Below are 12,929 nucleotides of genomic sequence, written 5' to 3'. Positions count from 1 at the left end.
AGGGGTTGGTGAGAGGACAAGAGCAAAGGAAAGAGTAGCACTACTCCTGAAACAGGAGTTGTAGGAGTATGTGATAGAAAGTAAGAAAGTAAACTCTAGATTCATATGGGTAAAACTGAAAGTGGATGGAGAGAGAGGGGTGATTATTGGTGTCTATGCACATGGGCATGAGATGAAAGATCATGAGAGGCAAGTGGTTTGGGAGCAGCTGAGTGAGTGTGTTAATAGTTTTGATGCATGAGACCGGGTTATAGTGATGGGTGATTTGAAAGCAAACATGAGTAATGTGGCAGCTGAGGGAATAATTGGTGTACATAGGGTGTTCAGTGTTGTAAATGGAAATGGTGAAGAGCTTGTAGATTTGTGTGCTAAAAAAAGGACTGGTGACTGGGAATACCTGGTTTAAAAAGAGAGATATACACAAGTATATGTATGTAAGTACGAGAGATGGTCAGAGAGCATTATTGGATTATGTGTTACATGACAGGCACGTGAAAGAGAGACTTTTGGATGTTAATGTGCTGAGAGGTGCAACTGGAGGGATGTCTGATCATTGTCTTGTGGAGGCGAAGGTGAAAATATGTAGAGGTTTTCAGAAAAGAAGAGAGAATGTTGGGTTGAAGAGAGTCCTGAGAGTAAGGGAAGGTGGGAAGGAGACTTGTGTGAGGAAGTACCAGGACAGACTGAGTGCAGAATGGAAAAAGGTGAGAGAAAAGGACATAAGGGGAGTGGGGGTGGAATGGGATGTATTTAGGAAAGCAGTGATGGCTTGCGCTAAAGATGCTTGTGGCATGAGAAGCGCGGGAGGTGGGTTGATTAGAAAGGGTAGTGAGTGGTGGGATGAAGAAGTAAGATTATTAGTGAAAGAGAAGAGAGAGACATATGGACAATTTTCGCAGGGAAATAATGCAAATGACTGGGGGATGTATAAAAGAAAGAGGCAAGAGGTGAAGAGAAAGGTGCAAGTGGTGAAAAAGAGGGCAAATGAGAGTTGGGGTGAGAGAGTATCATTAAATTTTAGGGAGGATAAAAAGATGTTTTGGAAGGAGGTAAATAAAGTGCGTAAGACAAGAGAACAAATGGGAACATCGATGAAGGGGGCTAACTGGGAGGTAATAACAAGTAGTGGTGATGTGAGGAGGAGACGGAGTAAGTATTTTGAAGGTTCGTTGAATGTGTTTGATGATAGAGTGGCAGATATAGGTGTTTTAGTCGAGGTTGTGTACGAAGTGAGAGGGTTAGGGAGAGTGATTTGGTAAACAGAGAAAAGGTATTGAAAGCTCTGCAGAAGATGAAAGCTGGCAAGGCAGCGGGTTTGGATGGTACTGCAGTGGAATCTATTATAAAACGGGGTGACTGTGTTGTTGACTCGTTGGTGAGGATATTCAAAGTATGTATGGCTCATGGTATAGTGCCTGAGGATTGGCAGAATGAATGCATAGTGCCAATGTACAAAGGCAAAGGATATAAAGGTGAGTGCTCAAATTACAGAGGCATAAGTTTGTTGAGTATTCCTGGGAAATTATATGGGAGGGTATTGACTGAGAGGGTCAAGACATGTACAGAGAATCAGACTGGGGAAGAGCAGCATGGTTTCAGAAGTGGTAGAGGATGTGTGGATCAGGTGATTCCTTTGAAGAATGTATGTGAGAAATACTTAGAAAAGCAAGTGGATTTGTATGTATCATTTATGGATCTGGAGAAGGCATATGATAGAACTGATAGAGATGCTTTGTGGAAGGTATCAAGAGTATATGGTGTGGGAGGCAAGTTCCTAGAAGCAGTGAAAAGTTTTTATTAAGGATGTAAGGCATGTGTACGTGTAGGAAGAGAGGAAAGTGATTGGTTCTCAGTGAATGTCGGTTTGCGGCAGGGGTGTGTGATTTCTCCATGGTTGTTTAATTTGTTTATGGATGGGGTTGTTAGGTAGGTGGATGCAAGAGTTTTGGAAAGAGGGGCGAGTATGCAGTCTGTTGTGGATGAGAGGGCTTGGGAAGTGAGTCAGTTGTTGTTCGCTGATGATACAGCGCTGGTGGCTGATTCGGATGAGAAACTGCAGAAACTGGTGACTGAGTTTGGTAAAGTGTGTGAAAGAAGAAAGCTGAGAGTAAATGTGAATAAAAGCAAGGTTATAAGGTACAGTAGGGTTGAGGGACAAGTCAATTGGGAGGTAAGTTTGAATGGAGAAAAACTAGAGGAAGAGAAGTGTTTTAGAAATCTGGGAGTGGATTTGGCAGCGGATGGAACAATGGAAGCGGAAGTGAACCACAGGTTGGGGGAGGAGGCAAAAGTTCTGGGAACGTTGAAGAATGTGTGGAAGGCGAGAACATTATCTCGGAACAAAAATGGGTATGTTAGAAGGAATAGTGGTTCCAACAATGTTATATGGATGCAAGGTGTGGGCTATAGATAGGGTAGTGCAGAGGAAGGTGGATGTGTTGGAAATGAGATGTTTGAGGACAATTTGTAGTGTGAGGTGGTTTTATTAAGTAATGAAAGGGTTAGAGAGATGTGTGGTAATAAAGTGGGTGGTTGACAGAGCAGAAGAGGGTGTATTGAAATGGTTTGGTCACATGGAGAGAATGAGTGAGGAAAGATTGACAAAGTGGATATATGTGTCAGAGGTGGAGGGAACCAGAAATGGAAGACCAAATTGAAGGTGGAAGGATGGAGTGAAAAAGATTTTGAGAGATCAGGGCCTGAACATGCAGGAGGGTGAAAGGTGTGTACGGAATAGAATGAATTGGAATAATTCCACTGCAATACCATTCAAACCTACTGCCTTGCCAGCTTTCATCTTCCGCAAAGCTTTTACTACCTCTTCTCTATTTACCAAATCATTTTCCCTAACCCTCTCACTTTGCACACCACCTCAAAAAAAACACCCTATATCTGCCACTCTATCATCAAACACATTCAACAAACCTCCATCTCCTTCTCACATCACCACTACTTGTTATCACCTCCCCATTAGCCCCCTTCACTGAAGTTCCCATTTGCTCCCTTGTCTTACGCACTTTATTTACCTCCTTCCAAAACATCTTTTTATTCTCCCTAACATTTAATGATACTCTCTCACCCCAACTCTCATTTGCCCTCTTTTTCACCTCTTGCACCTTTCTCTTGACCTCCTGTCTCTTTCTTTTATACATCTCCCACTCATTTGCATTTTTTCCCTGCAAAAATCGTTCAAATGCCTCTCTCTTCTCTTTCACTAATAATCTTACTTCTTCATCCCACCACTCACTACCCTTTCTAATCAACCCACCTCCCACGCTTCTCATGCCACAAGCATCTTTTGCGCAGGCCATCACTGCTTCCCTAAATACATCCCATTCCTCCACCACTCCCCTTACCTCCTTTGTTCTCACCTTTTTCCATTTTGTACTTAGTCTCTCCTGGTACTTCATCACACAAGTCTCCTTCCCAAGCTCACTTACTCTCACCACCCTCTTCACCCCAACATTCTCTCTTCTTTTCTGAAAACCCATACAAATCTTCACCTTCGCCTCCACAAGATAATGATCAGACATCCCTCCAGTTGCACCTCTCAGCACATTAACATCCAAAAGTCTCTCTTTCGCTCGCCTGTCAATTGACACGTAATCCAATAACACTCTCTGGCCATCTCTCCTCCTTACATACATATACTTATGTATGTCTCGCTTTTTAAACCAGGTGTTCCCAATCACCAGTCATTTTTCAGCACATGAATCTACAAGCTCTTCACCATTTCCATTTACAACACTGAACACCCCATGTATACCAATTATTCCCTCAACTGCCACATTACTCACCTTTGCATTCAAATCACCCATCACTATAACCCGGTCGTGTGCATCAAAACCACTAACACACTCATTCAGCTGCTCCCAAAACACTTGCCTCTCATGATCTTTCTTCTCATGCCCAGGTGCATATCCACCAATAATCACCCCTCTCTCTCCAACCACTTTCACTTTTACCCATATCAATAGAGAATTTACTTTCTTACATTCTATCACATACTCCCACAACTCCTGTTTCAGGAGTAGTGCTGCTCCTTCCCTTGCTCTTGTCCTCTCACTAACCCCTGACTTTACTCCCAAGACATTCCCAAACCACTCTTCCCCTTTACCCTTGAGCTTTGTTTCACTCAGAGCCAAAACATCCAGGTTCCTTTCCTCAAATATACTAACTATCTCTCCTTATTTCACATCTTGGTTACATCCACACACATTTAGACACCCCAATCTGAACCTTCGAGGAGGATGAGCACTTCCCACGTGACTCCTTGTTTCCCATTTTAGAAAGTTAAAATACAAGGAGGGGAGGATTTCTGGACCCCGCTCCCGTCCCCTCTAGTCGCCTTCTACGACACGTGAGGAATGAGTGGGAAGTATTCTTTCTCCCCTATCCCCAGGGATAATATATATATATATATATATATATATATATATATATATATATATATATATATATATATATATATATATATTATTATTATTATTATTATACTTTGTCGCTGTCTCCCGCGTTTGCGAGGTAGCGCAAGGAAACAGACGAAAGAAATGGCCCCACCCCCCCACCCATACACATGTATATACATACGTCCACACACGCAAATATACATACCTACACAGCTTTCCATGGTTTACCCCAGACACTTCACATGCCCCGATTCAATCCACTGACAGCACGTCAACCCCGGTATACCACATCGCTCCAATTCACTCTATTCCTTGCCCTCCTTTCACCCTCCTGCATGTTCAGGCCCCGATCACACAAAATCTTTTTCACTCCATCTTTCCACCTCCAATTTGGTCTCCCTCTTCTCTTGTTCCCTCCACCTCCGACACATATATCCTCTTGGTCAATCTTTCCTCACTCATCCTCTCCATGTGCCCAAACCATTTCAAAACACCCTCTTCTGCTCTCTCAACCACGCTCTTTTTATTTCCACACATCTCTCTTACCCTTACGTTACTCACTCGATCAAACCACCTCACACCACACATTGTCCTCAAACATCTCATTTCCAGCACATCCATCCTCCTGCGCACAACTCTATCCATAGCCCATGCCTCGCAACAATACAACATTGTTGGAACCACTATTCCTTCAAACATACCCATTTTTGCTTTCCGAGAAATGTTCTCGACTTCCACACATTCTTCAAGGCCCCCAGGATTTTCGCCCCCTCCCCCACCCTATGATCCACTTCCGCTTCCATGGTTCCATCCGCTGCCAGATCCACTCCCAGATATCTAAAACACTTCACTTCCTCCAGTTTTTCTCCATTCAAACTCACCTCCCAATTGACTTGACCCTCAACCCTACTGTACCTAATAACCTTGCTCTTATTCACATTTACTCTTAACTTTCTTCTTCCAAACACTTTTCCAAACTCAGTCACCAGCTTCTGCAGTTTCTCACATGAATCAGCCACCAGCGCTGTATCATCAGCGAACAACAACTGACTCACTTCCCAAGCTCTCTCATCCCCAACAGACTTCATACTTGCCCCTCTTTCCAAAACTCTTGCATTTACCTCCCTAACAACCCCATCCATAAACAAATTAAACAACCATGGAGACATCACACACCCCTGCCGCAAACCTACATTCACTGAGAACCAATCACTTTCCTCTCTTCCTACACGTACACATGCCTTACATCCTCGATAAAAACTTTTCACTGCTTCTAACAACTTTCCTCCCACACCATATATTCTTAATACCTTCCACAGAGCATCTCTATCAACTCTATCATATGCCTTCTCCACATCCATAAATGCTACATACAAATCCATTTGCTTTTCTAAGTATTTCTCACATACATTCTTCAAAGCAAACACCTGATCCACACATCCTCCACCACTTCTGAAACCACACTGCTCTTCCCCAATCTGATGCTCTGTACATGCCTTCACCCTCTCAATCAATACCCTCCCATATAATTTACCAGGAATACTCAACAAACTTATACCTCTGTAATTTGAGCACTCACTCTTATCCCCTTTGCCTTTGTACAATGGCACTATGCACGCATTCCGCCAATCCTCAGGCACCTCACCATGAGTCATACATACATTAAATAACCTTACCAACCAGTCAACAATACAGTCACCCCCTTTTTTAATAAATTCCACTGCAATACCATCCAAACCTGCTGCCTTGCCGGCTTTCATCTTCCGCAAAGCTTTCACTACCTCTTCTCTGTTTACCAAATCATTTTCCCTAACCCTCTCACTTTGCACACCACCTCGACCAAAACACCCTATATCTGCCACTCTATCATCAAACACATTCAACAAACCTTCAAAATACTCACTCCATCTCCTTCTCACATCACCACTACTTGTTATCACCTCCCCATTTGCGCCCTTCACTGAAGTTCCCATTTGCTTCCTTGTCTTACACACTTTATTTACCTCCTTCCAGAACATCTTTTTATTCTCCCTAAAATTTAATGATACTCTCTCACCCCAACTCTCATTTGCCCTCTTTTTCACCTCTTGCACCTTTCTCTTGACCTCCTGTCTCTTTCTTTTATACATCTCCCACTCAATTGCATTTTTTCCCTGCAAAAATCGTCCAAATGCCTCTCTCTTCTCTTTCACTAATACTCTTACTTCTTCATCCCACCACTCACTACCCTTTCTAATCAACCCACCTCCCACTCTTCTCATGCCACAAGCATCTTTTGCGCAATCCATCACTGATTCCCTAAATACATCCCATTCCTCCCCCACTCCCCTTACTTCCATTGTTCTCACCTTTTTCCATTCTGTACTCAGTCTCTCCTGGTACTTCCTCACACAGGTCTCCTTCTCAAGCTCACTTACTCTCACCACCCTCTTCACCCCAACATTCACTCTTCTTTTCTGAAAACCCATACAAATCTTCACCTTAGCCTCCACAAGATAATGATCAGACATCCCTCCAGTTGCACCTCTCAGCACATTAACATCCAAAAGTCTCTCTTTCGCACGCCTGTCAATTAACACGTAATCCAATAACGCTCTCTGGCCATCTCTCCTACTTACATAAGTATACTTATGTATATCTCGCTTTTTAAACCAGGTATTCCCAATCATCAGTCCTTTTTCAGCACATAAATGTACAAGCTCTTCACCATTTCCATATATATATATATATATATACATATATATATATATATATATATATATATATATATATATATATATATATATATATATATATATATATATATTATATTTCTATTTTATTTTGCTTTGTTGCTGTCTCCCGCGTTTGCGAGGTAGCACAAGGAAACAGACGAAAGAAATGGCTCAACCCGCCCCCATGCACATGTATATACATACATGTCAACACACGCAAATATATATACCCATACATCTCAATGTACACATATATATACACACACAGACACATACGTATATACAAATGCACACAATTCACACTGTCTGCCTTTATTCATTCCCACCGCCACCTTGCTACACATGGAATAACATCCCCCTCCCCCCTCATGTGTGCGAGGTAGCGCTAGGAAAAAACAACAGAGGCCCCATTCATTCACACTCAGTCTCTAGCTGTCATGCAATAATGCCCGAAACCACAGCTCCCCCTCCATATCCAGGCCCCTCACAACTTTCCATGGTTTACCCCAGATGCTTCAAATGCCCTAGTTCAATCCATTGACAGCACGTCGACCCCGGTATACCACATCGATCCAATTCACTCTATTCCTTGCCCGCCTTTCACCCTCCTGCATGTTCAGGCCCCGATCACTCAAAATCTTTTTCATTCTATCTTTCCACCTCCAATTTGGTCTCCTACTTTTCGTTCCCTCCACCTCCGACACATATATCCTCTTAGTCAATCTTTCCTCAATCATTCTCTCCATGTGACCAAACCATTTCAAAACACCCTCTTCTGCTCTCTCAACCACGCTCTTTTTATTTCCACACATCTCTCTTACCTTTACATTACTTACTCGATCAAACCACCTCACACCACATATTGTCCTCAAACATCTCATTTCCGGCACATCCACCCTCCTGCGCACAAATCTATCCATAGCCCACGCCTCGCAACCATACAACATTGTTGGAACCACTATTCCTTCAAACATACCCATTTTTGCTTTCCAAGATAATGTTCTCGACTTCCACACATTTTTCAAGGCTCAGAGAATTTTCGCTCCCTCCCCCACCCTATGATCCACTTCCACGGTTGCATCCCCTGCCAGATCCACTCCCAGATATCTAAAACACTTTACTTCCTCCAGTTTTTCTCCATTCAAACTTACCTCCCAATTGGCTTGACCCTCAACCCTACTGTACCTAATAACCTTGCTCTTATTCACATTTACTCTTAACTTTCTTCTTTCACACACTTTACCAAACTCAGTCACCATCTTCTGCAGTTTCTCACATGAATCAGCCACCAGCGCTGTATCATCAGCGAACAACAACTGACTCACTTCCCAAGCTCTCTCATCCCCAACAGACTTCATACTTGCCCCTCTTTCCATAACTCTTGCATTCACCTCCCTAACAACCTCATCCATAAACAAATTAAACAACCATGGAGACATCACACACCCCTGCCGCAAACCTACATTCACTGAGAACCAATCACTTTCCTCTCTTCCTACACGTACACATGCCTTACATCCTCGATAAAAACTTTTCACTGCTTCTAACAACTTGCCTCCCACACCATATATTCTTAATACCTTCCACAGAGCATCTCTATCAACTCTATCATATGCCTTCTCCACATCCATAAATGCTACATACAAATCCATTTGCTTTTCTAAGTATTCCTCACATACATTCTTCAAAGCAAACACCTAATCCACACATCCTCTACCACTTCTGAAACCACACTGCTCTTCCCCAATCTGATGCTCTGTACATGCCTTCACCCTCTCAATCAATACCCTCCCATATAATTTACCAGGAATACTCAACAAACTTATACCTCTGTAATTTGAGCACTCACTCTTATCCCCTTTGCCTTTGTACAATGGCACTATGCACGCATTCCGCCAATCCTCAGGCACCTCACCATGAGTCATACACACATTAAATAACCTTACCAACCTGTCAATAATACAGTCACCCCCTTTTTTAATAAATTCCACTGCAATACCATCCAAACCTGCTGCCTTGCCGGCTTTCATCTTCTGCAAAGCTTTTACTACCTCTTCTCTGTATACCAAATCAATTTCCCTAACCCTCTCACTTTGCACACCACCTCGACCAAAACACCCTATATCTGCCACTCTATCATCAAAAACATTCAACAAACCTTCAAAATACTCACTCCATCTCCTTCTCACATAACCATTACTTGTTATCACCTCCCCATTTACTCCCTTCACTGAAGTTCCCATTTGCTCCCTTGTCTTACGCACTTTATTTACCTCCTTCCAGAACATCTTTTTATTCTCCCTAACATTTAATGATACTCTCTCACCCCAACTCTCATTTGCCTTCTTTTTCACCTCTTGCACCTTTCTCTTGACCTCCTGTCTCTTTCTTTTATACATCTCCCACTCAATTGCATTTTTTCCCTGCAAAAATCGTCCAAATGCCTCTCTCTTCTCTTTCACTAATAATCTTACTTCTTCATCCCACCACTCACTACCCTTTCTAATCAACTCACCTCCCACTCTTCTCATATCACAAGCATCTTTTGCACAAGCCATCACTGATTCCCTAAGTACATCCCATTCCTCTCCCACTCCCCTTCCTTCCATTGTTCTCAGCTTTTTCCATTCTGTACTCAGTCTCTCCTGGTACTTCCTCACACAAGTCTCCTTCCCATGCTCACTTACTCTCACCACCCTTTTCACCCCAACATTCACTCTTCTTTTCTGAAAACCCATACAAATCTTCACCTTAGCCTCCACAAGATAATGATCAGACATCCCTCCAGTTGCACCTCTCAGCACATTAACATCCAAAAGTCTCTCTTTCGCGTGCCTTTCAATTAACACGTAATCCAATAACGCTCTCTGTATGAACAAAATTTTTTTTTTCTTTTTTTTTTGCTTTGTCGCTGTTTCCTGCATTTGCGAGGTAGCGCAAGGAAACAGACGAAAGAAATGGCCCAACCCACCCCCATACACATGTATATACATACATCCACACACGCAAATATACATACCTACACAGCTTTCCATGGTTTACCCCAGACGCTTCACATGCCCTGATTCAATCCACTGACAGCACGTCAACCCCGGTATACCACATCGATCCAATTCACTCTATTCCTTGCCCTCCTTTCACCCTCCTCCATGTTCAGGCCCCAATCACACAAAATCTTTTTCACTCCATCTTTCCACCTCCAATTTGGTCTCCCACTTCTCCTCGTTCCCTCCACCTCCGACACATATATCCTCTTGGTCAATCTTTCCTCACTCATTCTCTCCATGTGCCCAAACCATTTCAAAACACCCTCTTCTGCTCTCTCAACCACGCTCTTTTTATTTCCACACATCTCTCTTACCCTTACGTTACTTACTCGATCAAACCACCTCACACCACATTTGTCCTCAAACATCTCATTTCCAGCACATCCATCCTCCTGTGCACAACTCTATCCATAGCCCACGCCTCGCAACCATACAACATTGTTGGAACCACTATTCCTTCAAACATACCCATTTTTGCTTCCACACATTCCACACATTCTTCAAGGCTCCCAGGATTTTCGCCCCCTCCCCCACCCTATGATCCACTTCCGCTTCCATGGTTCCATCCGCTGCCAGATCCACTCCCAGATATCTAAAACACTTCACTTCCTCCAGTTTTTCTCCATTCAAACTCACCTCCCAATTGACTTGACCCTCAACTCTACTGTACCTAATAACCTTGCTCTTATTCACATTTACTCTTAACTTTCTTCTTTCACACACTTTACCAAACTCAGTCACCAGCTTCTGCAGTTTCTCACATGAATCAGCCACCAGCGCTGTATCATCAGCGAACAACAACTGACTCACTTCCCAAGCTCTCTCATCCCCAACAGACTTCATACTTGCCCCTCTTTCCAAAACTCTTGCATTCACCTCCCTAACAACCCCATCCATAAACAAATCAAACAACCATGGAGACATCACACACCCCTGCCGCAAACCTACATTCACTGAGAACCAATCACTTTCCTCTCTTCCTACACGTACACATGCCTTACATCCTCGATAAGAACTTTTCACTGCTTCTAACAACTTGCCTCCCACACCATATATTCTTAATACCTTCCACAGAGCATCTCTATCAACTCTATCATATGCCTTCTCCAGATCCATAAATGCTACATACAAATCCATTTGCTTTTCTAAGTATTTCTCACATACATTCTTCAAAGCAAACACCTGATCCACACATCCTCTACCACTTCTGAAACCACACTAATCTGATGCTCTGTACATATATATATATATATATATATATATATATATATATATATATATATATATATACAATGGGGATGGGGAGAAAGAATACTTCCCACGCATTCCTCACATGTCGTAGAAGGCGACTAAAGGGGACGAGAGCAGGGGGCTTGAAACCCTCCCCTCCTTGTATTTTAACTTTCTAAATGAGGAAACAGAAGAAGGAGTCACACAGGGAGTGCTCATCCTCCTCGAAGGCTCATATTGGGGTGTCAAAATGTGTGTGGATGTAACCAAGATGAGAAAAAAGGAGAGATAGGTTGAATGTTTGAGGTAAGGAACCTGCATGTTTTGGCTCTGAGTGAAACGAAGCTCAAGGGTAAGGGGGAAGAGTGGTTTGGGAATGTCTTAGGAGTAAATTCATGGGTTAGTGAGAGGACAAGAGCAAGGGAAGGAGTAGCACTACTCCTGAAACACGAGTGGTGGGAGTATGTGATAGAGTGTAAGAAAATAAACTCTAGATTGATATGGGTAAAACTGAAAGTGGATGAAGAGAGATGGGTGATTATTGGTGCAGATGCACCTGGGCATGAGAAGAAAGATCATGAGAGGCAAGTGTTTTGGGAGCAGCTGAGTGAGTGTGTTAGTAGTTTTGATGCACGAGTCCAGGTTATAGTGATGGGAGATTTGAATGCAAAGGTGAGTAATGTGGCAGTTGAGGGAATAATTGGTGTACATGGGGTGTTCAGTGTTGTAAATGGAAATGGTGAAGAGCTTGTAGATTTATGTGCTGAAAAAGGACTGGTGATTGAGAACGCCTGGTTTAATACGAGAGATATACATTAGTATAAGTATGTATGTGAAGAATGTATGTGAGAAATACTTAGAAAAGCAAATGGATTTGTATGTAGCATTTATGGATCTGGAGAAGGCATATGATAGAGTTGATAGAGATGCTCTGTGCAAGGTATTAAGAATATGTGGTGTGGGAAGCAAGTTGTTAGAAGCAGTGAAAAGTTTTTATCGAGGATGTAAGGCATGTGTACGTGTAGGAAGAGAGGAAAGTGATTGGTTCTCAGTGAATGTAGGTTTGCGGCAGGGGTGTGTGATGTCTCCATGGTTGTTTAATTTGTTTATGGATGGGGTTGTTAGGGAGGTGAATGCAAGAGTTTTGGAAAGAGGGGCAAGTATGAAGTCTGTTGGGGATGAGAGAGCTTGGGAAGTGAGTCAGTTGTTGTTCGCTGATGATACAGCGCTGGTGGCTGATTCATGTGAGAAACTGCAGAAGCTGGTGACTGAGTTTGGTAAAGTGTGTGAAAGAAGAAAGTCAAGAGTAAATGTGAATAAGAGCAAGGTTATTAGGTACAGTAGGGTTGAGGGTCAAGTCAATTGGGAGGTGAGTTTGAATGGAGAAAAACTGGAGGAAGTGAAGTGTTTTAGATATCTGGGAGTGGATTTGGCAGCGGATGGAACCATGGAAGCGGAAGTGGATCATAGGGTGGGGGAGGGGGCGAAAATTCTGGGAGCCTTGAAGAATGTGTGGAAGTCGAGAACAT

The 12,929-nt window shown here is 42.9% G+C and overlaps 1 protein-coding gene across 3 annotated transcripts in view; it reads right to left on the bottom strand.

Annotated features, from left to right (window-relative positions):
* LOC139746442 (constitutive coactivator of peroxisome proliferator-activated receptor gamma-like) overlaps positions 1–12,929 on the bottom strand; it is a 119,971-nt gene that overhangs the window by 20,259 nt on the left and 86,783 nt on the right. The window lies entirely within an intron of this gene.

Source organism: Panulirus ornatus, chromosome 65 (genome assembly GCF_036320965.1).
Source record: "Panulirus ornatus isolate Po-2019 chromosome 65, ASM3632096v1, whole genome shotgun sequence".
NCBI classification, from domain to species: Eukaryota; Metazoa; Arthropoda; class Malacostraca; order Decapoda; family Palinuridae; genus Panulirus; species Panulirus ornatus.
The sequence above is the reverse complement of the archived record's forward strand: the minus strand, read 5'-3'. Positions and strand labels throughout refer to the sequence as shown.